Source organism: Vipera ursinii (assembly GCF_947247035.1).
Source record: "Vipera ursinii genome assembly, chromosome: 1".
Classification (NCBI taxonomy): Eukaryota; Metazoa; Chordata; class Lepidosauria; order Squamata; family Viperidae; genus Vipera; species Vipera ursinii.
Genome location: NC_139512.1, coordinates 278,483,845 through 278,511,232, shown reverse-complemented (window position 1 = coordinate 278,511,232; position 27,388 = coordinate 278,483,845). Strand labels below are relative to the sequence as shown.

The window sequence follows — 27,388 nt, the reverse complement described above, 5'->3', positions numbered from 1 at the left end:
AATTATACTCTAGAGATGTTTGAAACAAATGCCTAGCTGCAATTATTGGCTTCCTAAAAACAACCGCAAAAAAAGTTATCCTTTTTCCTTCTTGTACTTTTTAACAGTGACCTAAGCAAAATAAAACAGACATTTATATAGTAAGTGAAGAAGATTTACAGGAAAGAAACTGGCATGCATTATTCATAAGTTTCTTCATTTTCTGGTTTCTTTTTGTTTTTCATTATTTCCTTTTTTTCTGCAACAGACTATAGTATATTCAGAATGGTGTTCATACTGCTTTTTTGTTACAGTATCTTCGATATTACAGCAGGAAATCCTTTGGCAAAAATTGAGTCACCACTAGTTATGAAAAGGACAAATGCTGAACATCCAGAAACCATTTTCAGTGTAACCTGAACAGGCAGAAGCATTGCAATCTTTAGAACAGTCTGCATAGAGATCTTTGGCCATGATAAAAAGAAATAAGTAATCATGACTTTAGTTCAGTGGTGGGATTCAGCCAGTTCACACCACTTCAGCAGAACCGGTAGCTAATTTTTTGTTGCCCAGGCCCAAAATGGACTTCCGGAAGCGGCACCCACCCAGAGAACCATTTGTTCACATATGCGAATCCCACCACTGCTTTAGTTAGTTACTTGGACTAGTTAATATTGTTACTTAGTAACTAATGATAGTTAGTTTGTTGTAAGAGACGGGCCGCGAAGGGTTGATGATCCTAAGAATCCCGACCTTCTCCCTGTCTTCCATTATGTCTCACAGATTAGATTAGCTGAGATCAGCAGGAAAGCCATGCTGAGCCTAGAATTCTTGAATCTCTCCAGCCAGGGATGTTTTCTTCTGTGTAACTAAGTGACATATTGTGTGTCCCATGGACTAATCAGTGTCGCCTTTGTATGCTGGAGGGTTATGTATATGAGAGAGTGTGTGTGGGACTAACCAGGATGGGTTCGTACATGTTGCCTGTTTATGTATGTTTGTGATTTTAATTGGGTACACATATCTGCGTTGTATCTGTTGTGCATTTCCATTCCCCCCTTGAGTTCTGTCTGTGTGTAGGTGTGGTATGTAGGTGCACTGGGAAGCACAGGGCAGGCTCCATATGGTCTGTTCTGGGTTACATGATGAGGAGGTAGTGGCGAAGGAATTTCAGAACGGAGCAGCCACCTATTTCTACCACAGGCCTGGAAGGGGAAAATTTTAGTCCTTGGTTAGTTCTGATCCACTTTCAAACTAAAATTCCTTTTTACTGCCTCCTCTCCACATTAACTCCAGTGCTATTTGTTTTCAGATGGGTCTCTCTGAGGCTTTTACATAATTTTGGCTCAGCAAAATTATTGGTTGGAAAGAATAAGAAGGATTTTTTGGTTATACTGATGGTACCAGGGGCACTGATTTTACAGAGCCTTGCTATAAAGGACAGCACCTATCACCTTTTAAAATAATATTTACAAATGCTTCAGCCAAAAGATAATTCAGCAATACATTCAGAGACAGAGGAACATTTCGGCAATAGGGCCATATTTCATATTAAACCTAATTCACTGCCCAAGTTAGTTTTTTTATATCAAAGGCACATGCCACACGTTCATTTATACAGTCTTATCTTTCTATCTTCCTTCTGATCCTGCCCCAGTTCAACTACGTTTCTTGCATACTAACACATAACAGAAATAGAAAGGGAAAGGGAACAGAAGTGTGATAGCTGTAGCCATGTTTCATTCAAGTGCTCAAATCAACATAGCCAATACTATTTTCTCCAATTTCACCCTCGGAATAACAATCCAAATGAGACAGATTGGTCCAAAATCACCCTGTGGTGCTTCCATAATTGAGAACTTGCAAAACAAGTTACAGTATCAATAAAGGTGAATATTTGTAGCTCAAATATTGTGATCTCTGAGCTTGGTTGTTTTCTTGCTAGATTATGTAGAATAGAATAGAATAGAATAGAATAGAATAGAATAGAATAGAATAGAATAGAATAGAATAGAATAGAATAGAATAGAATAGAGCTGGAAGGGACCTTGGAGGTCTTCTAGTCTAGCCCCCTGCTCAAGCAGGAGAACCTATACCATTTCAGAAAAGTGACTGTCTAGCCCAGTGATAGTGAACCTTTTAGAGACCGAGTGCCCAAACTGCAACCCAAAACCCACTTATGTATCTTTGGGTGCTGGGTGGGCGTGGCCCGTTGGGTGTGTATTATATATGTAAACATTCCTTTAATCAATGTATATATATGTTAACAGTACAAATAAGAAGGCATCGCCTAGCATATAAGGTAAAACCGCCTGACAGAAATACACGCGGGAACTTGACAGCTGTCAAAGTTCCTCGCACCACGCAGGCGCCACCACTGACAGCTCGCGGCTGTCAAACGCCGGACTACGAAGAAGCCTGAGCTGTCAAAGCACCCACCGTACAGCGCAGGCGCAACCACTGACAGCTCGCGGCTGTCAAAACACCAAGACACGCGGAAGCCGGAGCTGTCAACAAAAGACGACGCGGATTGGTCCCTGCCTGACAGGGCGCCAAAATGAACACCGCTGATTGGTCCTCGCTACCAGCTGCCGGCTATAAAAGCCGGACAAGTTATTCTATGTTTGCCTTGCTCTTAATAAACCTGTTGTTGAACTAGCCTGTCGTCCCGAGTGGTCCTTCGGCTACTTCACTGGCGACGAGGATGGGATCGCTCCGGAGCTGAAGTCACGGCCGAGGAAGAGAGTTCCCGGCAAGAGCTGTCACGGTAGTTTTAACTTCCATCGGAGCAACCCAGGACCGGACGACATGGCAAACTTCGGCCGTGTGAGGGAGTTTGATACCCGCCATCCCGAGAGATGGCAATCACACCTCGGCCAAGTCGAGGGATTTCTCCTCGTCAGTAAAATCACTGACGACCGAGCAAAGGCCGCCGCTCTGCTGTACATCAGCGGGCCCCCGGTGTACGACGCAGCCGTCGGGCTGTTCAGCCCAGTGCCCATCACGGAAGTCTCCTACGCTGACCTGGTGGACCAGCTGAACAAGTACTACATGCCAGCGCATTCAGAACTGTACTGGCGGGTGCAATTCGCACAAAAGAAACAACGGCAGGACGAGCCCGCCAACGAATTCATTGCCGGGGTCAGACACGCCGCGCGGAACTGCTCCTTCCCCGACCTGGAAGACCGCATCAGAGACCAGGTGGTGATCGGTCTGAGGGACGAGAAGCTACAGAAGAAACTGACGTCCAAACCCGACATGAACCTGGCAGAGCTGACCAGGGAGATCATGGCATATGAACACAGCCACAAGAAGAAGCCGACGAACACGACCCCAGAGACCCCCGCGACCGTCTACCAGGAAAGCGCAACCTTCAGCGACAGCGGAGAGTCAGTAGACTTCACCGATGGAGAAGCCCTACAGCGCAGGATGGAGCACCGGCAGCCGAGGAGGGGAAAAACGTCGGACCGCCGCGGATCCAGGAACCCACCACCGCCACCACCGCGTTACGAGCCACGGGCCGCCTGTGCCAGCTGCGGGGGCAACCATGCCCGAGGAAGCTGCCGTTTTAGGAACGCGAAATGCCACAACTGCGGGAAGACTGGCCACATCAAGCCGGTGTGCCGCAGCAAGGGCCGGGACAACATCAATGAGGTGGAGGCAAACCCCCCAGGTAGGCCGGCTGCCCAGGCCAGCAGAGAAACCCCACCAGGCCCCCTGGTAGAGACAATTGACAGGGTAAACAGCATAAGCTCCAAAGATCTGGGTCAGAATTCAGGGGGTGCCCTGCCACATGGAGGTAGATTCTGGGTCAGCAGTCTCATTAATTTCGCTGACAACCTATCAGGAAATCTGTCAGAAAGGCCGAAGACAAATTCCCCTGAAACAAACTCAGGTACACCTTGCAGACTTCCAGAAAACCCCTATTCCGTTGGAAGGGAAAGCCAAGGTCCTGGTGCAGTATAAGGGGTTCAAGGGTCCCCTGGAGGTTTTAGTTACGCCAGGGAACCGTACCAACTTGATAGGGCTAAACTGGTTCACTCCACTAGGCATCGCCTTAACGGGGGTTAATACCATTCAAACACCTAGCCTAGAAGCCGTTTGCGAAAGGTACGCCGACGTTTTCGATGGCACTTTAGGGAAATATACAGGTTCCCCCATTTCCCTGCAACTAAATCCAGCAATTCAACCAATTAAAATAAGAGCTAGGAGGGTACCTTTCGCCCTTAAAGAAAAAATTGAAAACGAGCTTGACCGACTCGTGGGACTAGGGGTACTGGAACCAACAGAAGGGGGAACCTGGGAGACCCCTATTGTCACCCCAATCAAACCTAATGGCGAAGTGAGACTGTGCGCAGACTATAAAGCGACAGTCAACCTAGCCCTCAGCCCCCATGCTTACCCGGTGCCAGCGGTAAGGGACGTATTTGCTTCCATCCGCTCTGGCACCATTTTCGCCAAGCTCGATCTCACACAGGCGTATTTACAGCTGCCTGTCACAGACGACACCGCGGAAGCTCAAACTATTGTCACCCACCGCGGTGCTTTTAAAGTAAAGAGGCTACAATTCGGCATATCTGCAGCCCCGGGTATTTTTCAGGGCATCATGGAAAAGACCCTGAAGGGAATACCCGGGGTCTGCCCCTATTTCGACGATGTTCTCATCGCCGGGGAAAACGAAGCTAGTTTAGCTGACAGGTTGTCAGCTGTGCTGAGCCGGCTCAGAGAAGCCGGTCTCAAACTTAAGCGGGAGAAGTGCTCTATTGGAGTCACTTCTACAGAATTCCTAGGGTATAAAATTGATAGCCAGGGCATCCACCCCACCGCTGAAAAACTAATGGCTATTCAAACCGCACCCAGCCCTAGGAATAAGCAAGAGCTTCAATCCTTTTTGGGGCTGTTAAACTTTTACCATGCCTTCATTCCCCACAAAGCCACTATTGCAGAGCCGCTCCATAGGCTCCTAGACAAAGGTACAACTTGGTCCTGGACCAAGGAACATGAGAACAGTTTCCAATCGTTAAAAAAGCTTATCTGTCACAGCTCAACTATCACCCTTTTCAAGGAAGACACCCCAATATGCATCGCTTGCGATGCCTCTCCCTATGGAATCGGGGCTGTATTAAGTCACATATTCAAGGACGGTACACAAAGACCCATAGCTTTCTATTCACGCACTCTGACCAAAGCTGAAAGAAACTATGCACAAATTGACAGGGAAGCCCTAGCGATAGTGGCAGGGGTCAAAAAATTTCACGATTATCTGTATGGAAGACCATTTACTATATTTACAGATCACAAACCCCTGCTAGGCATATTTACTTGGAATAAAACTACTCCACAAATCCTCTCCCCGAGAATTTTAAGATGGTCAACATTTTTAGCAGCCTATTCTTATCAGCTAATACATAAACCAGGTAAAGAATTGGGCCATGCTGACTGCCTCAGCAGACTGCCCATACAAACCAGGGACTCAGACCCAGCCCCAGCCAGCGGGATTTTAGCAATCTCCCAACTTCCAGAATGCCCCCTGACTGCAAACATTATAGCCAATAATTCAACAAAAGATAAAATACTTGCCAGAGTCCTCAAATGGGCCACAACTGGGTGGCCAACTCAAAACCCACAACCCCAATTCCAACCTTATTATAACAGGAAAAATGAGATTTCAACACACAGAGGTTGCCTGCTATGGGGAAATAGGGTCATCATACCAGAGAAAAACATAGACCAAACATTGCACATTTTACATGAAGGGCACCCCGGAATTGTAAAAATGAAGGCGATGGCCAGAAGTTATGTGTGGTGGCCCGGCATAGATAAACAAATTGAACAGTATGTGGGTGGGTGTTACACCTGTCAGGAGACCAGGAATGAACCACCCCAGGCACCAATCCATAAATGGGAGACTACAAGGAACCCTTGGTCACGTATACATATAGATTTTGCAGGACCTATCCAGGGCCAAAGTTTCTTAATTGTAGTGGACAGCTATTCCAAATGGCTGGAAGTCACACCCCTTAGGAAAACAACGTCCACAGCCACTATTCAAGCCTTACGAAAAATATTCGCAACACACGGCCTACCTGATACCATAGTTTCTGACAATGGACCTCAATTCACCTCTCGTGAATTTCAGATCTTCGCTACGAGGAATTGTATTAGGCTGGTCACGTCGGCGCCGTTCCACCCATCGTCGAACGGAATGGCTGAAATTATGGTACGATACACAAAAGAAGCCTTGAAAAAATTCGTTAAAGGAAACTGGCAAAGGCGACTCAGCCAGTTCCTCTTATCACAACACACAACACCATGCTCTACAACTAGCAAATCACCAGCAGAATTAAGATGGGGGAGGAGGCTAATAACACGTCTCGACAGACTGCACCCTGACACAGCCCCAGAAGAAAAACAGCACCCCCACCCCGGCCGCAAACTCAACCCGGGTCAATTAATATGGGCACGTTCATACACAGATAAAAACAAGTGGGTCCAAGGGACAGTAATAAAACAAACAGGGCCCATCTCATACCTGGTAGCTACGCAAGCACAGGGCAACATACGCCGCCATATTGACCAGCTCAGACCCAGACAACCACCACACGCTTCTGAGCAACCACCCAGTGCCGACTTACAACCCCCACCGGAAATGCGGCCTATCCCAAACCAGGAAGCTGAGCACCAAGACGAAGAACCAGAACCAGAACACCCACCACCCCTTCGCCGCTCAACCAGGAATCGAAGACCACCCACCTACCTAAAAGACTATCAGTGGGCAGGTTCAAACATCCAAGAAGGAAGAAACGAACCAGGGGAGGGGTAAGGGGTGTATTATATATGTAAACATTCCTTTAATCAATGTATATATATGTTAACAGTACAAATAAGAAGGCATCGCCTAGCATATAAGGTAAAACCGCCTGACAGAAAAATACACGCGGGAACTTGACAGCTGTCAAAGTTCCTCGCACCACGCAGGCGCCACCACTGACAGCTCGCGGCTGTCAAACGCCGGACTACGAAGAAGCCTGAGCTGTCAAAGCACCCACCGTACAGCGCAGGCGCAACCACTGACAGCTCGCGGCTGTCAAAACACCAAGACACGCGGAAGCCGGAGCTGTCAACAAAAGACGACGCGGATTGGTCCCTGCCTGACAGGGCGCCAAAATGAACACCGCTGATTGGTCCTCGCTACCAGCTGCCGGCTATAAAAGCCGGACAAGTTATTCTATGTTTGCCTTGCTCTTAATAAACCTGTTGTTGAACTAGCCTGTCATCCCGAGTGGTCCTTCGGCTACTTCAGGGTGGGTGTGGCCAGTTGGGTGGGCGTGGCTGCAGTGGTAATGGCAGACTGGGTGGGACTAAAAAGTTCAATCAATTCCAATTTTGCAAAATCTTTTTTTTCCTGCGAGAAGTTGAAATTGATTGATTGAACTTTTTTTTTTTTTGCACATGGCGGCGGAAGCCTAAAGCAAAAAAGTTTTATAAAACCCAGCTGAAGGCCTAGGACTGGGGCAATGGTGTGCATGTCCACAGAGAGGGCTCTGCGTGTCACCTGTGGCACGCATGCCATAGGTTCTCCACCACGGGTCTAGCCTCTTCTTAAAAATCTCCAGTGATGAAGTACCCACAATTTCTGGAGGCAAGCTGTTCCACTGGTTAATTGTCCTCACTCTCAGGAGGTTTCTCCTTAATTCTAGGTTGCTTCTCAGTGTGTTCAGTTTCCAACCATTGTTTCTTCTCCTGCCCTCTGGTGCTTTGGTGAATAACGTGACTCCATCATCCCTTGGACTGCAAGGCGATCAAACCGGTCAGTCCTAGAGGAGATCAACCCTGACTGCTCTTTAGAAGGCCAGATCCTGAAGCTAAAACTCAAATACTTTGGCCACCTAATGAGGAGGAAGGACTCACTGGAGAAGAGTCTAATGCTGGGAAAGATTGAGGGCAATAGAAGAAGGGGACGACAGAGAATGAGGTGGCTGGATGGAGTTACTGAAGCAGTAGGCGTGAGCTTAAATGGACTCCAGAAGATGGTAGAGGACAGGAAAGCCTGGAGGAACATTGTCCATAGGGTCGCGATGGGTCGGACACGACTTCGCAACTAACAACAACAACATCATCTTTGTGGCAGCCCCTCAAGTACTGGAATACTGCTATCATGTCTCCCCTATTTCTTCTTTTCTTTAGACTAGCCAGACCCAAGTCCTGCAGCCGTTCTTTGTATGTTTTAGTCTCCAGGTCTTGGATCATCTTAGTTGCTCTTCTCTGATTTTTTTCCAAATTCTCAACAACTTTTTTGTGATATGGTGACCAAAATTGGCTGCAGTATTCCAGGTGTGGTTTTACTAGGGTTTTATAAAGCGGTACTAATATTTTGCATGATCTTGATTCTATGCCTCTGTAATTAATAATATCATGTTCAAAAAAATAACAGAGCTCAGAGAGCACCAAGAACCCCTCAAGGAACAGTATCTCTAACATTCAGACTGCTTGATTTATATTGAACTATTGAGGTATACTAGTTAAGTTATTTGACTAAGATGGAGAAATTTTATTTTAAATCCATTCTCAGCAATGGAAGCTATCACTGCCTTCCAGTGCAACTCACTTCACAGTTACGTTGTTGAGAAGAAACGTGGGAAATGAGAAGTAGTACATATATACCCAAGAATTCCTTGTGGAACAGTATGGTATATAACCCTATGTCTGAATGAATGAACAATTCCATAATGGCTCAATATAGAGCTACTGTAAATGTGGGGTTGGCTGATCCTTGTACATGACTTTAAGAATCATATATGCTGATTTAGAAAAGAGGGATCTTTAAAATGTTCAAGCTTCATGCCAGATTCAACAGTTGATTTCTGTCCTCCAGGCCCTTAATCCTATTTTGAGGATCTGGCTTCTCATTGGAAGTATTGTTGATACGAAATAGACAGATTAGTTTCTTTCATTTCAAACAAACAGATATTACATAGGGTGAAGGTTCATTCTCCAAGCTTGTGGGTTGGTTTCCGAACGTTTCATTATCAGGCTAGGCAACGTCATCAGTGGCATTTAGGAGATGTCTGTATTTTCTTTTTATAAGGGCTTCAGTTCTAGGTGTGTTAAGTGAAGGTCTTGGCTTGTGATGGGTCTTGTGGTGGGGAGGTTACTTCATGTCAGGTCATTGGAGAGTGTGAATAATCAGTGGGTCAGTTGTGAGTCATCACAGGCTGGTGAGGGGTCTTGTGATGGGGAGATTACATCAGGTCAGGGTCAGTAGAAGGTGAACTGCTGGGGGGAGAGGGGCTTGCGTGGGTTGGTTGAGAGTTGGAGCTGTTTCTGGTTGGCTGTGAGGTTGATTTGGATCCTGAGGGGTTCGTAGGCTGGTTGTAGGACAATGTGTCTGTTGATGGAATTGCTTGTGGAGTGCCAGGCTTCAATGAACTCACGAGCATGGTGGGTGGTAGCATGGCCGATGATTTTAGTGTTCCTCCAATTGAACTGGTGTTGTTTGGTGTCAGTGTGGGTAGTAATTAAGGATTTGGGATTGTGGCATTTGTCTGCTAGCCGCTGTTTGTGAATCCTGGTTTTTTTCTTTTTTTATTGAAAAGTTTTAAAAAATACAATTTTCCTTTAAGAAACCCCCCTTCCCCCTCCCTCCTCCCCTCCCTACCTCCCCCCTATCTCCCCCCCTCCCCCTCTCCCTCCTCCCTCCCCTGCCTCCCCCCCTCTACTTCCCCTCCTCCCCCCCTCCCCCCCTCCGACTTCCCAGAGCAAAATACAAGGTATATATCTAAAAAGCAATCATAAACAATCATATACTAAGAATTATAAACTCTAAAATCCATCACTCTCTAGCTTATATAAAGTAAACCAATCCTTAACAATACTAAATATATATAAAAAACTAAAATAAAAGAAAACTAGCATCATTCCCATCTATGTTCTTCCACATTTCCCTATTACCTAAACATATTCTCATTTACACATCACCAACACCTATCCCTATTAACCTCTCTAGCCAAAATAGACTATAATAGATAGTTCTTACACAAATTAACCCGCATTAACCCACAAAACTTTCTTCCTCTTCCTCTGTAATAAATTGTCCATTAATTCCAAATTAAAGATTCTGTTACCATACATATCATCCCAAAACTTTTAAAAACACAACTACCACTTGTCTATAAGTATATTGTGGAAGTTCCATAGATTTCTGCTGGTCTTATTTTTTTGTCTTTTTTAAGCGTTTTAAGGCAGCACGCGTCACCCTCTGTTCTCTAATATCATCCAAAAGAGTTGCAGCTTGAACTCCTCCTGTACCCTTCTCATCTATCAGTCCATCTTCTTCCTCTTGATGTTCTCCTTCTCCAGATCCCTCTGCAGCTTCCAGAAGTGTTGATGGGGTTACATTTAAAACATTGTTGTAAAAGTCATGCGCTTGCTTCACATTACCCAAACAGTACCTTTTGCCATCATACATGAAGCTCAGCCCAGCTGGGATCTCCCATCTGAACCTTATATCCCTTTGCTTACCTTCCTTCTCTTTAAAATCTTTGGAGGAATTTCTTTTAGAACCAAAACTTCTTGACCAGCAATCACAACTTTGGTATCATAGGCAGCTTGTATAACTTCATCTCTAACTTCCCTTTTTACAAAATAAACCACCACATCTCTAGGCAACTTTCTCTGTTTAGCAATCCACGAATTCACACGAAACACTTTGTCCATACCTTGTTTTATTTCAGATGCTGGATGATTCAATACCCCCTCAAAAGCCTCAGAAACCAGCTGCTTTAGATCTTCCTTAATATTCTCTTTTAGGCCTCTAATTCTCACAGCAAACTGCATCTGGTAAAATTGGGCCAGACTCTGTTCACCATCCATTTTGTCTTTTAAATCTTCAATTTCCAAAACTTTTGCTTCTAATATAGCATTCTTTTGAGTCAAGTCTTGCACTTGGTCATCCAGCACCTCCACACATTTAGCAACTTTATGCACTGAGGACAAAATGTCTGCCTTCATCTCTCTAAGTTTCTGTTCCATCCTTTCTTCCATTCTCTGCTCCAATTTCTCCAATTTCTCCTCCATCTGTGCAAATTTAGCACCCATTGACTCCAGAATTAACTGGGTATGTTTTTCAAGATCCTTCGAAGTCAATACATCAGGAGAATGCAACGCCTGCAATAATGATTGTTGTTGCACCGGAGAATTTCCAGCACTCCGAAAAGTTCTAGGGGGAGGTTTAGCCGCCATCTTTTACTTACAATTGTGACGCACTTTCACTTTAAGTTTTAAGCAAAGTCCATCAAGCTTGAGAGTAAAATAAAATAATCTTCTTCATCTCTTCATCTTTCCCTCTTGTACTGCTCTGCCTGCTCTTTTCCTTTCATAGTCTCTCCTTCAAGCAGGGATGGTCGCAGATGCCTGGCTCTGCTCCATAAAGTCCGGAGCAGAGACGCTAGGCAGCTGGGAGCAGCCCAGGCTACGGGGGAGTTCAATCCTTCAGCCGCCCAAGCTCCAAGCTCAGGCGGCCCCGGAGAACTCAACCCCCACCTGGGGGCTCACCCCCTCCTCTTCTCCCGAGGAGGGGGCTTCAAATTCGCCCGAACAGCTGATCGGCGCTGTTTCGGGCGAAAAATCACACAGCTGAGCTGCGGGCAGCCCGGGAAGGCTGTCTCCGGCGCCGCGGAGCCACCGGAAGTCGTGAATCCTGGTTTTTAATTGATGTGATATTTGCCCCACATAGAAGTGGTTGCAATCGTTCCAGTTGATTCTGTAAATTACTTTGTTTCTTTTACATATGTGTGCAGTAGATATCAATTGGCTTTATATATGCTTCAGCTTCAAATCCTAGGCTGTGCATTCTCATTTTTCTAAGCCAATGGATAGTTGTGCTGTTATTTTCAAGACCCTGGAAGTCAACTGACAAAACAGTTTGCTTGAGCACTGCTCTAGCCTAAAAGCTAAATATTGTAGATTTAATTGAAGGCTTAGTAAAGTAGCAGAAAATTGCCTTCCAAAGTCTGACCTCTTTTAAGCTCTGTTTAGGTCAGGGGTCTGCAACCTTGACAACTTTAAGACTTTAAGACATAGCTGGCTGAGGAATTCTGGGAGCTGAAGTCCACAAATTGCAGGCCCTTGGTCTAGGACTTTAGGTCATAGGTGATCAGAGTTGAAATTGCCTATTAAACCTCAAGGGACGCGGTGGCTCAGTGGGTTAGGATGCTGAGCTTGTCGATCAGAAGGCCGGCAGTTTGGCGGGTCGAATCCCGAGTGCCGCGTAACAGAGTGAGCGCCTGTTACTCGTCCCAGCTTCTGCCAACCTAGCAGTTCGAAAGCACGTAAAAATGCAAGTAGAAAAATAGGGACCACTACGGTGGGAAGGTAACAGCATTCCGTGCGCCTTTGGCTTCTAGTCATGCCGGCCACATGACCACAGAGACGTCCTCAGACAAGCGCTGGCTCTTTGGCTTTGAAACGGAGATGAGCACCGGCCCCTAGAGTCGGAAACGACTAGCACGCATGTGCGAGGGAACCTTTACCTTTTTATTAATCCTCAATTTAGTCAAACACACACATTAGGTTTTGTTTCATTTAAAAAGGTACTCGGTATATTTGATTCCTTGAAAGCCATATGGATTCATATTTCAAAAAGAATTTATATTAACCTCAAAGTTTAAAAAACTGACTTTGCAATATTTATTCCTCCCTCCTTATGTCCTTAAGTGAATTATAAAATTCCTGTTTAATGATTATGGTGACCCGGATTTAGGGAACAGTATAGGAAATATCAATTGTGAATGTGCAGATGGCCCTACTGTCTTTGGGCTCTTGCAAAGTCCTGGATGCAGGGTCATGAAAGGCCAGCAAGGAAAATACTCAGTGTCCTAACCCACCCAAGAACATACGATATCTTTAGGGAAAAACCCAAAAGGGAACATGTTTGTTACTTCTGTTCTCTTATCTACAGTATGCCAGACTTACTGGGTGAAATGTTCACCATATGTGTGTTAGCTTTGCTGGATGGCTTGCTTATGTAACCAAGAAAGAATAAATACAATTTATAAATATAATTTCTTGTCTTTCAGGGCTGCTCTCATTTAGAGGAGCCCATCTTTTTGTTCAGCTGAATAAAAACGTAAAGCTTGAAGGCAACTTCTGGTTTCCTGTATTTTTTACCAGCAAAACCTCAGAACCTGCATATCAATGCTTTTAAAAATTATCTCTCTGGGTACAATATGTAAGAGTTATGCATGGTTCAAAAATTGTTTGGAAGAAATGCTTTGAATGTCACATAAGCAAAGCATCTCTCTGCTGTTCATTATAACAGCCCAACTTTTTTCAGGCTTTCTACAAGATCCTGATAAATAGATGCTCCTTCTTAAGGGAGATGGACTGTTAAAAGTAATGTGATGCTTAAAGCAGTGACATCTTTTTTCTGGTTGATTTAATGAAAGGCAGAAAAGTATTTTCTTCATACAAGGTCCAAATCACTTTTTGCAAATTGTTTACAGAGTACATTGACACCTAATATATGCATTTGTACATGTATTATTTTTGGCTGCCTTGTGTAAGGTATTTCCTAGGTAATTGGTTGCTGCTATTAGTTTCAAATTGTTGCATGCTGGTCCTTTGGAATAGCCTGCTTATTAACTGTGATGTCCAAAATGCCATCTAGAACATTATCTAGTCATCTATAATTATTCTGTCTGCTCCTTTCTCTGATTGCTTGCTTTGTTACAGCCTATGTACTTTGTCCTTTTATCCCCCCTTCCCTGACTGCCCTTCCCAGTCAGATATGGAATCACTTGATCATGTTTCACAGTAATATTGCCAATGTGCATTTTTATACAATTAAGAACAGATTTTTGCTTTAAAATTAGAAAACTGGGCAAAAGACGTTTGGAGTCATATCTGTGGACAAACTAGATTAACTGTAGAGGGGGGGAAATGAATTTGGTGCATAACATGTAACAAAGAAAGAGGCAATGTTGTAAAAATTGACAGCTGGAATATAAGATTTTTCTCAATCCATATAATATTTGTTTTTTTTTTCATTTGAGCAGGAAAGTTGCTACTAATGAAATGGAGGTAACTTGAAAGTAGATTTAGACAAAGAAGGATGAAGTTAGATGATGACCACTTTATCTTTATCTCCCTGAAAATGTTTCTCCAGCCAAAAACGATCGAAGCTTTGACATCAGTAGGAAGATCCAGTGTAGCGGTGAAACTTCCTATTACTACCCAGAAATGTACTTGGTTGAAATAATCCAGTATAACTGGTAGACACTCTGATGCCTTGTTTAGGCTTATTCTTAGCAGAAACAGACACAATGATTGTCTTTGTCCTCTGCAGTTGGCACATGATCCTTTTCTAATGAGTCCTTTTTGAATGCTTTGCTGTCTCCCCTTCTATCCGGGGTTTCTAGGGAGACAGATGAAATAAAAGGAGAAGGAGGAGCAAATAAAATGCAATGTAATTTTTCTTTCTTTTTGCTCTTTTCACTGAATCCTCCTTCAGCAAATGTTGGGTAAATAGAGAGTGATTGTGGGGAGGAAACCAGAAGATCTCAAAGCCTCCGGGGTTAGAAACAGGAGCCTTATAGCAGCCAGGTAAAGTTATCCCTAGTGAATGTTGTCCAGGTGAAAATGCAAACAATATATTTTTTAAAAAATGTTCAAGGCCCATGGGAACATTTTAGCTTAAATGATAGTTTAACTTAAAATGATAGATTTCTTTAAGCATTTCATGCTAGCATTTGCTGGCTACTTATATGGAAAATTGCACACACACACCTTCTCTAGTCAATTTTAGTGACTCTTTTTAGTGTTTGGACTGTGTTTTGAGAGGAAAGGATAAAAGACAAAATGACGCACTTTTATGACACTAACAGTGCTCTACAAGACAGGAAGGGTGACAATCTTTACGAAGAGTATGATGGTTAGAATATCTCACAAAGCTGTGTTTAATTTCAGGCTTCTTGGTGATTTTTATTTTATTTTTTTAAAGGTAAAACAGCCCAGTTTCTGGTGGACATCAGCTCCATCTAGAGGTTGTATTTAAAGTTCTTCCCCTTTCATTGTTTGGGAATATAGCTGTGCTGATGATAGAATTGAAAACAGAGAGAGGAATTCTAGTTAGGCTGAAAAACGTACAGCTAAACAATTTCAGCTTTAGTTGCTCTAAGCCTGCTCAGGAAAAAGGATATTTCACACATTTAATCCTCTCTGCATTTGCCAAAGTATGTCCTCCTTCATTTAAAAAGAGATAAAAGGCTCTCTCTTTTTTTTATCAGTCCTGGCCAACTTAATGAGCTAAGCTCACCCTTGACATAATTTTAAACATAGGGAAATTTTCAGGGGTCATATTATCTGGCAATTGTTGTTGTTAGTTGCGAAGTCGTGTCCGACCCATCGCGACCCTATGGACAATGTTCCTCCAGGCTTTCCTGTCCTCTACCATCTTCTGGAGTCCATTTAAGCTCACGCCTACTGCTTCAGTGACTCCATCCAGCCACCTCATTCTCTGTCGTCCCCTTCTTCTCTTGCCCTCAATCTTTCCCAGCATTAGGCTCTTCTCCAGTGAGTCCTTCCTTCTCATTAGGTGGCCAAAGTATTTGAGTTTTAGCTTCAGGATCTGGCCTTCTAAAGAGCAGTCAGGGTTGATCTCCTCTAGGACTGACCGGTTTGATCGCCTTGCAGTCCAAGGGACTCGCAGGAGTCTTCTCCAGCACCAGAGTTCAAAGGCCTCAATTCTTTGGCGCTCAGCCTTTCTTATGGTCCAACTTTCACTGCCATACATTGCAACTGGGAAGACCATAGCCTTGACTATACGCACTTTTGTTGACAGGGTGATGTCTCTGCTTTTTAGTGTGCTGTCTAGATTTGCCATGGCTTTCCTCCCCAGGAGCAAGCGTCTTTTAATTTCTTGACTACAGTCCCCATCTGCAGTGATCTTGGAGCCCAGGAAAATAAAATCTGTCACTACCTCCATTTCTTCCCCATCTATTTGCCAGGAATTGAGAGGGCCGGATGCCATGATCTTGGTTTTCTTAATGTTTAGTTTCAACCCAACTTTTGCACTCTCCTTCTTCACTCCCAACAAGAGACTCTTCAGTTCCTCTTCACTTTCTGCCATTAGAGTGGTATCATCTGCATATCTTAGGTTGTTGATATTTCTTCCAGCAATCTTAATTCCAACTTTTGACTCCTCTAGCCCTGCCTTTCTCATGATGTGCTCTGCATATAAGTTAAATAGGCAAGGCGACAGTATACAGCCTTGCCGGACACCTTTCCCAATTTGGAACCAATCAGTGGTTCCGTGTCCAGTTCTCACTGTTGCTTCTTGGCCCGCATATAGGTTTCTCAAGAGACAAATAAGATGTTCTGGTACTCCCATCTCTTTAAGAACTTGCCACAGTTTGTTATGATCCACACAATCAAAGGCTTTAGCATAGTCAATGAAGCAGAAGTAGATGTTTTTCTGGAACTCTCTAGCTTTCTCCATGATCCAGCGTATGTTGGCTATTTGATCTCTAGTTCCTCTGCCTCTTCGAAATCCTGCCTGTACTTCTGGTAGTTCTCGATCCACATACTGCTGGAGTCTAGCTTGTAGGATTTTAAGCATAACTTTACTAGCGTGAGAAATGAGTGCAATGGTGCGATAGTTTGAACATTCTTTGGCACTGCCTTTCTTTGGAATTGGAATGTAAACTGATCTTTTCCAATCCTGTGGCCACTGTTGAGTTTTCCAAATTTGCTGGCAAATTGAGTGTAGCACTTTTACTGCATCGTCTTTTAAGATTTTGAATAGCTCAGCTGGAATACTGTCACCTCCACTAGCTTTGTTGTTGCTCAGCTTTTCTAAGGCCCACTTCACTTCACATTCTAGGATGTCTGGCTCGAGGTCAGTGACCACCTCATTGTGATTATCAGGGACGTTAAGCTCATTCTTGTATAGTTCTTCTGTGTAATTTTGCCATCTCTTCTTAATCTCTTCTGCCTCTGTTAGGTCCCTGCCATTTTGGTCCTTTATCATGCCCATTTTTGCATTGAACGTTCCCTTCATCTCTCCAATTTTCTTGAAAAGATCTCTGGTCCTCCCTATTCTATTGTTTTCTTCTATTTCTTTGCACTGTTCATTTAAGAAGGCATTCTTATCTCTTCTGGCTATTCTCTGGAATTCTGCATTCAATTGGGCGTATCTTTCTTTTTCTCCCTTGCCTTTTGCTTCCCTCCTTTCCTCAGCTATTTGCACAGCTTCCTCAGACAGCCATTTTGCTTTCTTGCATTTCTTTTTCTTTGGGATGGTTTTGGTTGCTACCTCTTGTACAATGTTGCGAACCTCTGTCCATAGTTCTTCAGGCACCCTGTCTATCAGATCTAATTCCTTAAATCTATTTGTCACCTCTACTGTATATTCAACGGGGATATGATTTAATTCATACCTGGTTGGCCTGGTGCTTTTCCCTACTTTCTTCAGTTTAAGCCTAAACTTTGCAACAAGAAGCTCATGGTCTGAGCCACAGTCAGCTCCTGGTCTTGTTTTTACTGACTGTATAGAGCTTCTCCATCTTTGGCTGCAGAGCATATAGTCAATCTGATTTCTGTGTTGACCGTCTGGTGATGTCCATGTGTAAAGCCGTCTCTTGGGTTGTTGGAAAAGAGTGTTTGCTATGACCATCGTATTCTCTTGACAAAATTCTATCAGCCTGTGCCCTGCTTCATTTTGTACTCCAAGGCCAAACTTGCCTGTTATTCCGGTTATCTTTTGGCTTCCTACTTTAGCATTCCAATCCCCCATGATGATAAGGACATCGTTTTTTGGTGTTAGTTCTATAAGGTGCTGTAGGGCTTCATAGAACCGGTCAATTTTATCCTCTTCAGCACCGGTGGTTGGGGCATAGACTTGGACTACTGTGATATTGAATGGTTTGCCTTGGATTCGAACTGAGATCATTCTGTCATTTTGAGGATTGTATCCCAGTATTGCTTTTCCTACTCTTTTATTGACTATGAAGGCTACTCCATTTCTTCTGAGGGATTCTTGCCCGCAGTAGTATACCTGATGGTCATCTGAATTCAATTCACCCATTCCTGTCCATTTTAGTTCGCTGATACCTAAGATGTCGATGTTCAGTCTTGTCATCTCTTGTTTGACCACGTCCAGCTTGCCTTGATTCATGGATCTTACATTCCAGGTTCCTATGGAGAAAAAATCTTTACAGCATCGGACTTTCCTTTCACCACCAGACATATCCACAGCTGAGCGTCCTTTCGGCTTTGGCCCAGTCGCTTCATTCTTTCTGGCGCTACTAGTACTAGCCCTCTGCTCTTCCCCAGTAGCATATTGGACGCCTTCCGACCTGAGGGGCTCATCTTCCAGCGTCATATCGTTTTGCCTTTTGGTACTGTCCATAGGGTTTTCATGGCAAAGATACTGGAGTGGGTTGCCATTTCCTTCTCCAGTGGATCACGTTTTGTCAGAACTCTCTGCTATGACCTGTCCGTCTTGGGTGGCCCTGCACGGCATAGCTCATAGCTTCATTGAATTACGCAAGCCCCTTCGCCACGACAAGGCAGTAATCCATGAAGGGGATTCTGGCAATACAATGTAAATATTTCAATATACTAGCAAATTTTGGGAAGAAGTACAACCAGCAATTGGCCTTATCAATCATAGAGGTGAAAGTTTGACTCTTCCTCCTCTTGACAATCCAGTGTTTTCAGACTACACTACAAGGATAAGCCCCACTTGGAATACTTCCTTTTTGGATTTAAAACAGCTTCCCCTAAATTGCTGTTCACCAGATATCAATGAAGTTCTTTATTAGACCTCCAGGGCTATTGACTTGCATTGATCAAGAGACTCAGGATATTTAGAAACAACTACAGTTTTACAACTGGTATTATCCATTTATTGCACTAAAAGCTGCACTATATTGGCTTGCCATTTGTTATTCAAGAATCTGTTCCTTGGTTAGTATTAAAAGCCCTTTTTGAGTTAATAAGGAGAGCAAGTTATTCCTTTGTGATAGGTGAGGGAGGGCATTGAATGAAATCTCTTGAAATGCAAAAGGAATCTTTAATATAACCTGCCACCTTAGTAATAGGGCAGCATTAGGTTAATAAAAAAAATTCACCATTGTAATCAATGACACAGTCGTCACGATCAACTCATTAATTCCATTGGGGCTTACAAGTAATTTCGACTGAATCCTAGAAACATAAAACATATTGCAACATATTCTAATAAATTGTTCACATTCTGATATAGACAACACACTGTTTTATTAAAAACATAGTCCTTATGTTTAGGAACTCTGTAGGTGGACCACCCACACTTACGCACACTTTTTACCTGATTCACAGTCTAATGGACCAGGCTGTGTTTCACTTCCAGAAAAATCTGGGCAGGTCATCCTCTCTGCAAGGCATCTAGTTCTACAGAATGGCTCCAGATCCCCTTTTGATTGGGTGGTGGGGAGTGTACTTTGGGACAATCAAGTGATACAATTTCAGGGTGTGTGCATATGTGCCTTTGAGTCAGACTTGATTCCTGGGGACTGTACAGCCTAATCCCTGCAGTTTATGTGGCAACATTTTTGGAAGTAGTTTGCCCTTGCCTTCTTCCTAGGGCTGAGAGAAAATAAGACTAAAGCTCATGCTCTTTTAGTTTCTAGCCTGATGTTTTTAACCATTGCACCAAACTAACTCTCAGTACAAAATGGGCGATCTATAAATCATACCTTTGACATAGCTGAACTTTTTCATTCTTCTGTGTTGTGGACAGGTTAGAGTTAAATGTTTTTATTCATTCTAACATGGCAGGATGCTGGAAATAAATGATGTAAAGGAGGTCACATACTTTGACTATAGATTCTGTTCTCCAGAAATAGAACAGGTCCTTAGTTCAGTATTGCAGCAGAAGGGAACAAAAGAATGATCCAACTTGAAAATGGACCAGATCCTATTTGGAGTATCATAGGAAAAAATGTTCAAACAAAAATTCCCCAAACGTATCTCTATGGAATTGCGGGTTGAGCAGCTGCTTGGAATACTGCTGATTGCTCCATTCTAAGATACCCTCCTCTGGTCATGTGATCCAAAGCAAAGTTTATGTACTTCCCAATGCACCCATACATGGAAACAGACACTGCATTGGCAAGAGAGCATAAACAGGCACACAGAGAACTAAACACACACACACAAACACACACACAGTTACTTTGTGACACAGAAAAAAAATACAGATGCTTGCTTGCTTCACTGAATTCCTGAAGCTAGGATCTGCATAATTTTGTTACAATCCTGTTTTAGAATTTACAGTAATTGTTCCGTGCTTCAAAATGACAGGAAACTGCAGTTACACTCTGGAGTGCCAATTCATTCAGCAGGAGGGCTTCAGGGCTGCAAAAGTTGATCAAAGATTACATGTGAAGTGAAAGGCTCCCCACCCTTGTTTTAAGGAATAGCAATACGTTTGAGAGGAGTGAACATGACGCAGAGGAATAAAGTCACCATTTTGTTTTCTATTTTGCATCGATCAGACTACACCTAAAATACCCTATCTAATTCTGGGTACCTCTTCTGGGTATCTCTTCCTTACCTCTTCTGGGTGAGGAAAGCCACTAACCAACTAGAACAATAAGGATTTGGAAGCTTAAACTATGTACAATCAATGGAGGTGTGGATGTGTTTAGGATGGAAAGTGGGAAGACATGATAGCTGCTTTTCACTTGTCTGAAGGTGAAACAAGGCAGAATTACTCAAAAAGGCAGGACAAGGAAAAAAATAGCATAAATTTCAAGAAATGAGATTTCAGGTGGCATTAGGCAAAAATTCCTAACTATAAGAGCTGTTCAACAGTGGAGCAGACTGCCTTGAGAGGTAATAGAAGTGTTTAAACAAGCAGGTGGATGGTCATTTCTTGGGGATGCTGTTATATACCTGTAGTACTAAGCAGCGGGTTAGATATGGGATCCCCAAAACTCCTTCCAACTATTAAATTTTATACTTCTGTCTTTCTATGGTAGTGACCTACGTAGACCAGACTCCCCACTTCACTCAATTTTTTGCACTTAAAAATATAAAGAATGACCTCTGGTTATGACTGTAAATTGGTATAGCATCCTAGGCTGAGACATAGCTTTTTTCTTATACATAATTTGGGTGCAAAATACTTCCAAGATTTCTAACAAGTCTAACCATTCTTACCAAGCGCTCCTTTAACATCTTTTTTTTCCCCACCCTGAAGAAAGGCGAAGAACGTTGCAGCTTTAGCATTACCACTTCATATTATCTTTAGGCCAGGAAATTATTTATTTATTTATTCAATCATACATACATTCATTTCTCAGTCAAAGTTAGGCACCGCCCATCTCACTCTCCAACGTTTCTCGCATATTTCTATATGTCTGGTATGTGAAAAATAACTCTTTGCTTGATGTTAGACTCCGAGGGTATTTTGAAAACTGACACCTTTTTTTATAATGACACAAGGGAGAGAAGAGAAGCTATTATAATAAAACCCTCAAGATGAGATTTTTTTTATGGGCTGCCTCTGCACTGCTCTGTTCCCGTGATATAGTCAAACTGACAGTTCAGCGCTCTGCCCTGCTTGCACGTGGCTGATATACATTTAGTATGAAGCACAGGGAACACAAGTAAAACCTCTAGGTTCGGGCTGTCAGAATGATAGAAGCTAAGCAGTGCAGCAGCCTATGGGTAAAACAAAGAAAGAAAGAAAAGAAAAACAAAGAATAAAACAAGTGCCAATGATATTAGCAGCTTTTCAGGTATATTTTGAACACCAAAGATTGCAATAGGCTGGGGAAAATGATTGTGAGGAAAAATGCCCCCTCATTTCTTTTTCCTTCTTTAATTTAATTTAATTTATTAATATTTCTATACCGCCCTTCTCCCGAAGGACTCAGGGCGGTGTACAGGGCAAGAATAAAATACAAAATTACAAAAGTTAAAAGTAATTAAATACATGCCCGTTAAAAGAACAATTAATACATAATAAAAAAACCAATAAAATAATAATAAACCCCCCCAATCCCCCCTCATGAAGATATACCAGGTTTAACGTTTTCAAATGAAGTTGTAGTTATTGGCAGGCAATGCAAATGCAAAATAAACAACAAGCCAAGCCAAAAGAAAGAAAGAGTTAGTGACCTCGTCCTTTCTTTCAAGAGGGCTGCAGAGCCCCAAAGGCTCCTGGCTATCCAGACTCATACACTCCTTTTGTGAGAGGAAATATAATTCAAAATGTTTCTTGAACACCATCCAGAAGTTAAAATGATCAAGCATCTAATGGCCTGATACAGACAGTCCTCAACTAATGACCACTATTGACCCTAACCTATTGCTAAATGAGACATTTGTTAAGTGAGTTTTACCCCATTTTATAACCTTTCTTGCTACCTTTGTTAAGGGAATCACTACAATTGTTAAGTTAGTAACATAGTTGTTCAGTGAATCTAGCTTCCCCATTGACTTTGCTTGTCAGAAGCTCACAAAAGGTGAATGTATGATCCTGGAACACGGCAACCATCACAAATGCGATCCAGTTGTCAAGCTTCTGAATTTTGATCATGTGATCCCAGGGATGCTATAACAGTTGTAGATGTGAAAAATGGTCACTTTTTTCAGTGCTGTTGTAACTTCGAATGATCACTAAACAAATGGTTATAAGTGAAGAACTACCTATAGTAATGCTTCATGATTTGCCCAAGTAGTACCACTATTCTGTGAGCCTTATTAGATGCTAGTTAGCTTGTGGGTACAAATCAAAATGTTATTATCACTTTTAAAGCCCTAGGTGGCTCAAGGTCTGGTAATCTCCCTAGTGCAGGGGTCATAAAAGAGCCAAGGTTGCCTACCCCTGCCCTAGTGATTCTGCTGTTCTGATAAGACATGAGATGGGAGTCCCATCTCAAGAAACCTAAATCTAAAAGAGACCTTGACAGGGCTTCTCAACGATAGTGCCTCTCTAATGGAATACCTTGTCTTCATCTATAATAAAAACCACCACCTTGCTAATTTACTTTCCATAAAATACATGAAAAGCCTAACTATGAGAGACAACATTGCAGCAATAATACAATAATACAATACCTCTCTTGGCCAGTACTATTCTAATGCATATTGTTTATTATTGTATTGCTTTTAAATCTTTCAGGGTTTTTTTTTTTTTTTTTTTTTGCTGCACATAGCATTCTGAGTCATTGGAAGTAAAACAACATGGGCGTGTTAGTGACAAATGAAATAAACATTTTGTTGCAATTCCATTGTGCCCTAAATTTTCTCTAATGATCTAAGATGGTCCCTTATGTGAGTTAAACTTCCATAGGGAATTTAATTACTTACCCAAATATTTATAAAGATCAGATATACAGTATATTATCATATGCAGTTGTACTTTGCTTCATGAAGAAAAAAGAAATTACACAAATACGAAACGTCGGACCCCCTTTTCCTTCCTCCACCTTCCAGCAAACATGTTGCCAGGCAAACATCTTATCCCCAGTGACTTTACAGGATTTTAGTGTTGCTACTCTGCATTTATATATTACACTTAAAAAATATTTCCACTGCCAAATACAAACACCCAAAGTGTTTAGGACCCAGGTAAATGTTAGTATGAAGCAGGAATATTCTATATCCACATGTGCATATTTTATTTGGGTATAAGAGAGACGAGATGCGATGAATTTTCATTCTGCGGGCTTCTATTATGCTGGAGCCTACATCACTGTCTTATTAGACCAAGCAGAATGGAGCAGATTGTTTATTTTTGTTCAGCTGTGCTTTGGGCTATAACATCAGATGTAGCTCTAGAGTGACAAATTCTAATTGAAGTGTCACAGATTAAACAAGGGCACAAAGGAGCTTTTTTGCCCCCGTGGGACAGAAAAGATTCTGTCACTTTCTATTTGTTGCAGTCATTGCTTGCATAAGCCTGTGGATAAACAATCAAAGGAAAGCCACAGATTGCAATATTCAAAATACAGAATTTTCAAACATTAGGACCCTCGTCCCAGCCCTGGGTCAAGCCACCACAACCTGTAGATTAAAAAAAATCTCAGCGTTGCTATTTCATGTAGGCCATTGCCTTGAGTGTTTTATACTGCTATACAATTGCACTTGAAACAATTCTGAATTCCGTTTAGATAGCATGATCTTCAGTTATGTCAGGTAATTTTTCCATAACATTATAATAGTAATATGGTGGTGGGTGGGTATGTCTTTTTAACTGCACAGATACAGCCATGTTGCCATCACTGTAGGTGAGTTCTTCCTGCAATTTTTTTTTAAAAGGAACATCAGTCCTGAAAATCATAGATAGGCTTCCCGCTTTTGAAATATCTGGCACTTTAAAGTAAGTGAGCTGTTCTACAAAAGGCACCTGTATAAATAACTGGAGGAAACATGAAAGAGGGATGGTTTAGTCAGCTGAAGGGAATGACTTAAAGATCTAAGCAGAAGGCTTGAAAAACATCCCCGGCGTGATTGCGTTTTGTGCTTCTCAGTAGTAACCATACAGCATTCACTGTGAAGGGAAAGCTATGGGGGTTTATGGCTGACCTACCAACATACAGGTAGTCCTTATTTAGTGACTACCTCGTTTAGCAACCTTTCCACGGTGATTAAAAAGTCACTTTACAGCCTTCACAGGTTTGTAAAGCAAAGGAAAGCTGAAAAAAGATAGTAAAATCAAAATGTTTCACTTGCCAACCGCCTTGCTTAATGACCGAGCGGCCAGTCCCAATTCTGGTAGCTAAGTGAAGTACATTTGTAGTGATTGCAATAGGTGCTGGTCTTCAGTAGCTCGACGTTACTGTCTTCTCCTCTTAACAGAGGAGACTGGAACAGATGGGAAGGCCCTTGTTACTCCTCCTTCATCCTAAAGCACCTTTCCCTGTACAGCACTGCAAACCGCTGCAGCTTATGAATGCAAAATGCTGCACGCCTCTATTAACCTGATTGTTGCTACTATTCCATATATCTGCTCAATTCTTTTTAAAAGGGAAATGTCATAAATTACTGCTGCAACTGTACCAAACGTTGATAACCCAAATAATATTAAAATGATAGCAAATAATTTTAGTCCAGATTCTATAGCACCAATTATTTCTAGTGCAAGCTAGCCCTGGAAATATTATCATAAATTCAGGTTGAAATCACTGTTTTGTTTTTCCTTGACTTGTTTATTTAACATAGTTCTCTTATTGCATTTTGACATAGACTTTTTTTTTGCACTTGCTATTCAGAGCTTTAAAGGTGATTATCAGCATCTTGAATTGTACTCAAAAAGAGACTAGCAGATATTGCAGCTTTCATAGAAGGTGTACAATATAGACAACAACATTTAATTAAATGAGGCTCCGTGATTCTTTCCCTTCAGGAATTTTAATTGGCCACTTAAATGGCTGGTAGTGGGTACAGAGAGCTACCAACCATTTACAATCATTTCTCATATTGTTCATAACATTAGTTGGAATGATACTCTAATTAAACTCATGAAGCACCATACCACTGTGTGCAAACTGCTGATCAATTGATCCCTAAGTGAACAGAAGTGGTAATACTTTCTACATGGAGGAAAATTAAATAAAATCTAAATGCATACAGATAGTCCTCAAATTGGGACCACCATTGAGCCCAAAGTTCCCGTGGTTAAGCGAGACAGTTGTCGAGTGAATTTTGCCCCATTTTATGATCTTTCTTGCCAGAGATGTTAGGTAAATTACTGCAGTTGTTAGTTAGGAATAGGGTTATTAAGTGAATCTGGTTCCCCATTGACTTTGCTTGTCAGAAGCTTGCAAGAGGTGGACGTATGATCCCGGAACATGGAAACCATCATAAATATGATCCAGTTGCCAAGCATCTGAATTTTGATTATCTGATCCCAGGGATGCTACAACAGATGTAAGTGTAAAAAAATAGTCATAAGTCACTTTTTTCAGTGCCATTGTAATTGGAATGGTCACTAAACAAATGGTGGTTAAGTCAAAGAGTACTTACTTACTTGCCTAAAACTAAGGAAATGCTGCCTTATAGAACTCTTCTATTTTATAACATTCTTAAGTCTCTCACCATGCAATGCATGCTGAAGATATCCCCAATGATTTTCAATAATATTCAAATGTGAGGGTTGTGAATTCAGAGAAGCAACCTAGACCTAAGGAGAAACTTCCTGACAGTTAGAACAATTAACCAGTGGAACAACTTGCCTCCAGAAGCGGTGAATGCTCCAACACTGTTAAGAAGAGACTGGACATTTGTCAGAAATGATATAGGGTTTCCTGCCTGAGCAGGGAGTTGGACGAAAAGACCTCCAAGGTCTATTCCAACTTTATTATTATTATTATTATTATTATTATTATTATTATTATTATTATTATTATTATTATTATTATTATTATTATTATTATATATTTTTTTTGGATTGCCAACAAAGAATTAAAGGGAGACTAATATGGCCATTTCAAACTCATTTGTTCTCATCAGTCAGCCATACCCTTCTGAGATTCGAACCTGGGCTGATTGCATATTAGGCAAGTGTTCTAACCCTTAGGCCACAGGCTCTTTCTCGCTTTGTTAGCTGAGAGGCAAGGGAGATATGTGTTAAGTGTTTGTTAAGTATTTTAGAATACCTTGCTAGGCTTGTGTTTGGGGCCTATACACACACACAGACACACAGACACATACTGTGTGTGTGTGTGTGTGTGTGTGTGTGTGTGTGTGTGTGTGTGTATATATATATATATATATATATATATATATATATATATATATATATATATATATATATATGTTTTCTGAGGTTTTCGCGGGTGTTCGCGGGGAAAAACCCGAATAACCAAAGATCCATATATATATATATATATATATATATATATATATATATATATATATATATATATATATATATATATATATATATATATATATATATATATATATATATATATATATATATACATATATACACATATACACATATATACATACATACATACATACATATATGCATATATACATATACACATATATATATATACACATATATACATATATACATATATACATATATACATATATAAAGGTAAAGGTAAAGGTAAAGGTTCCCCCGCACATGCGTGCTAGTCGTTTCCGACTCTAGGGGCCGGTGCTCATCTCCGTTTCATAGCCGAAGAGCCAGCGTTTGTCCGAGGACGTCTCCGTGGTCATGTGGCCGGCATGACTAGACGCCAAAGGCGCACGGAACGCTGTTACCTTCCCACCGTAGTGGTCCCTATTTTTCTACTTGCATTTTTACGTGCTTTCGAACTGCTAGGTGGGCAGAATATACATATATACATATATACATATATACATATATACATAAATATACATAAATTTAATCCCCACA

The 27,388-nt window shown here is 41.9% G+C and overlaps 1 protein-coding gene and 1 long non-coding RNA gene across 4 annotated transcripts in view; one reads left to right on the top strand and one right to left on the bottom strand.

Annotated features, from left to right (window-relative positions):
- The window catches only part of PRKN (parkin RBR E3 ubiquitin protein ligase), a 712,723-nt gene that overhangs the window by 434,074 nt on the left and 251,261 nt on the right, over positions 1 to 27,388 (top strand). The window lies entirely within an intron of this gene.
- LOC310646568 overlaps positions 1 to 27,388 on the bottom strand; it is a 159,843-nt gene that overhangs the window by 58,236 nt on the left and 74,219 nt on the right. The window lies entirely within an intron of this gene.